The sequence below is a fragment of the Hyperoodon ampullatus genome, assembly GCF_949752795.1.
Source record: "Hyperoodon ampullatus genome assembly, chromosome: 4".
Taxonomy (NCBI): domain Eukaryota; kingdom Metazoa; phylum Chordata; class Mammalia; order Artiodactyla; family Ziphiidae; genus Hyperoodon; species Hyperoodon ampullatus.
This window is the reverse complement of record NC_136917.1, coordinates 41,151,518-41,155,500: the sequence shown is the minus strand read 5'-3', so window position 1 is coordinate 41,155,500 and position 3,983 is coordinate 41,151,518.

Sequence of the window (3,983 nt, the reverse complement as noted above, 5' to 3'; positions counted from 1 at the left end):
AGGTCTCGGTAGGTTCTGACACTGAAATGACAGGCTCGCTCCTGGCAATATACATCTATTTCAATCATTATTTTTTCTTCTCCAATTTCAGGTATCACATCTAGTCCAAATATAAGCTTAGCTCCACTCCCATACTACAGTGTGATTTTAACTTTGGGAACTGTTGGGTGTTTCCTTACCCAGATTCTCCACACACACAACACGCAGAGCAGGAGGGAGTTTCCTGAAACACCTGGCACTACCGACCTGCCTCCTCCCCACACGTTTTCCCAGCACTGATCCTCCAGTTAAATCTGGGTTAGTAGAGTTGCACCTCCCCTTCCCACTGTAACAGGTGTGGACCCAGAGATCCTATTATTACTAGCTTGCAGCAGACATTCTGGGCCCATCCAATTTGGCTTAAATATTTTGGTTTCCCTCAAGTTCCTTGGGAGTTTGGATTTGAGAAACCTCAGGCCAAATCCAAACACATCGAGGCCCTAGAAGTCTGCACCAGGAATGTGGTGGTATGTAAATGAATCACTTTGCTATTTATATTTCTCTCTAGTGTTGGTGTATGAATCATATCCAAATTATTTGCCACAATGGAATCAATAGCCTTTTACAGAGAAGTCTGGAAAAAGGACCTGTTTTCTCCTTTTCTCTAGTTTCTCTCACGTTTTCATCTATTTACTGGTATTAGATGGATACTCATTCACAAAACATTTGCTACGTTCTGGACACTGTCTAGCCTTTGGGATGAATCTAGATGCAAGGAGAGCTTTTATTTCCTTTCATAAATATTTTGACCTTTTATTGCTATTCAGTTTTTCCTTTACTGCATCTCTGAATCTCTGAAGATAGTGCCTGTGGTTTCCTTAATATAAAGCTAATAAAATTGTCACTCAGAGTATTTTTAAATGACATGTACAATTATTAGATAGTCTTGCTGCTGGGAAGTGGGGCATAATTAGATTTTGCTGTCATAAAGTATTAAAGTGAGAAAGTTTATGGACTGTCTGTACTGTTTGGATAGAGTTATTTTTCTTTATTTATGTGGGCCCATGTTTAAGAGTGATTCAAGGACTTCCCTGTTGGTCCAGTGGGAAAGAATCTGCCTTCCAATGCAGGGGACATGGGTTCAATCCCTGGTCCAAGAACTAAGATCCCACATGCCACGGGGCAGCTAAACCCGCGCACCACGACTACTGAGCGCATACGCCTCAACTAGAGAGAAGCCTCCACGCCACAACGAAGATTCTGCAACTAAGACCCAATACAGCCAAAAATAAATAAAATAAAATAAATAAATAAATAAATAAGAGTGATTCAGAGATTCAAAACTGAAGTGCACGATTGTCACACTTTAAGTTCAGAGATATTCATTACCGTGTTACCATACAAAACACTGGATATGATCTGATCGTTCAATATAGAGAACTGATTAAATAAATTAGAAGAGAATTCAGTACAGCCATTACAATTATTGTAGAGTTGTAGTAATATTGGAATGTGTGTACAATATATTATTAAATAAAATAATTAGGTTATAGCAGCATATGGCCCAGTTTTATTTTTTAAATTGTAAATAAATGTATTTGTAAAAAATATAAAAATAAGTTAAAAATGTAAAAACTATTACGATTAGTTACAAGTAAATAAATAAATTATAAATAAGTAGTTTATCAATATATTATATACACATATGTAAATGCACAGATATGTGTGTATTTTTTTTTTTTTTTTGCAGTACGCGGGCCTCTCACTGTTGTGGCCTCTCCCGTTGCGGAGCACAGGCTCCGCACGCGCAGGCTCAGCGGCCATGGCTCACGGGCGCAGCCGCTCCGCGGCATATGGGATCTTCCCGGACCGGGGCACGAACCCGTGTCCCCTGCATCGGCAGGTGGACTCTCAACCACTGCGCCACCAGGGAAGCCCCATGTGTGTATATTTATATATGTTTATATATATATATTTTACCAACCTCAAGGAAAATTCTGAATTCTCTGTAAATATTAATAATCAGTGATTATCTTTAAATTATGGGTGATTTATGGTATAACATGGTTAATCTCAAGAATTTTGGAGCTAGACCACATGGATATAAATCCTGGCTCTACCAGCCATGTGACCTTTGTTTGGCAAGTTACATAACCTCTACATGCTTCAATTTTCCCTCTGTAAAATGAGGATGATAAAAACTATACCTGCCTCATGGGATTGTTTTGAGTAATAAGTTATTTAAGATAGGAAAAGTGCTTAGAATAGTGCTTGGTGTATAGTAACACTATGTAAGTGTCATTATAATTTTCAGTATTATCCATATTATTAGCTATGATCATGTAGTCTTCTATACTTAGAAAACAATTCAGTAAATGTTATTTTTAACCAAAAACATATTGCATTACTGATGCAATCTTTCCAGCAATGTACCCCCCTTGTATCATAAATATATCAAGTCAGAAGGAAATGACAATGCAAATAATGTGCATTAGGGTTTTTGAATACATTATTTAAAAGCCATAAACACATTCACCCTTTTCTGTACATTTAGTGTCAAATATAAGCAGATGATGAAGAGTTTCTCCTCCAGCAATGATGTCTAACTTTGACACACATCAGAATTTCCTGGAGGTCTTGTTAAAACATAGATTGCAGGGACTCACCCCCAGAGATTCTGATTCAGAAGGTTTAGGATGAAGTATGAGCATTTCTAACAAGTTTCCACTTGATGCTGGTGCTGCTGGTTCTCAGGACCACACTTTGAGAACCCTGACCTAGAGTACCTAATGCCATAATCAGGCGGAAGGGCCTTTTTTCAGTCACTCCCTGCTGTATGATGTTCCTTCTTTCTTCCCTCCCTTTCTTCCTTCCACAAATGCATGGAGCATCTGCCATGGGCCAGGTACTGTGTTAGGTGCTGGGGATAAAAAAAATGTCTCGCTTTCTGTGAGCTTATAGTTTAGGGGGAAACTTAAGCAAGTTATTTAATCTGACCTCTGATATCTTAACCAGAGAATGAAGAGTTTAATCATTAATTCATTTTATTGGCAACTATTGGACATTTACTATGTCCCAGGCTCTATGCAAAGCAAAAACAAAACAAAGCTATTTAATTATATAATGTTTTCAGTATTCATAAATATTCTAATTGATCCTCACACCAACCATTCATGGTAGATAAGGTACGATTCACCCTGTTCCACAGATGAGCCAACCAAAGCTCAGGGAAGTCACGAGTGCCTGAGCTGGAAAGTAGTTAAGAGGGACTTGAACTCAGCTCCTTACTGCCCATTCCAGACAGACTCTTTCATCTATATGCCATTGTGAACTAAATTTTCTCCAAGGTCTCTTTGTGCTCTTTTAGTGACTGTGATAAATACTGGTTGAATTAAATGGTGGTCATTTTTAACATTGTTTCAAAGCTGTGGATAATACTTTTAGAGAAGCATCTGGAAACTCACTTAACATTGTTGGAAGTACAAGTCAGCAAATATTTATTGAGTGTCTCATACACAATAGGGAATGTATGACACATTGGAGATTAAAAATATATATAAAATACAAATGTATCATAAAATATAATGTTAATGTATATAACAGGACATATGTATATATGTATATATTTATATATGTATAAATACCATTTACCTGATTGATATACAGATACGCTTTAGTATTTTTTTATTTTATTTTTATTTTTTTGCGGTACGCGGGCCTCTCACTGTTGTGGCCTCTCCCGTTGCGGAGCACAGGCTCCAGACGCGCAGGCTCAGCGGCCATGGCTCACGGGCCCAGCCGCTCCGCGGCATGTGGGATCTTCCCAGACTGGGGCACTAACCCGCGTCCCCTGCATCGGCAGGCAGACTCTCGACCACTGCGCCACCAGGGAAGCCCCGCTTTAGTATTTTGACACAGCTACCTTGTCATTTCATCTGTGCTTTAGTTAACAGTGGCTCAAGGGACTCATATATATTATATATAATATAATATATATTATATAT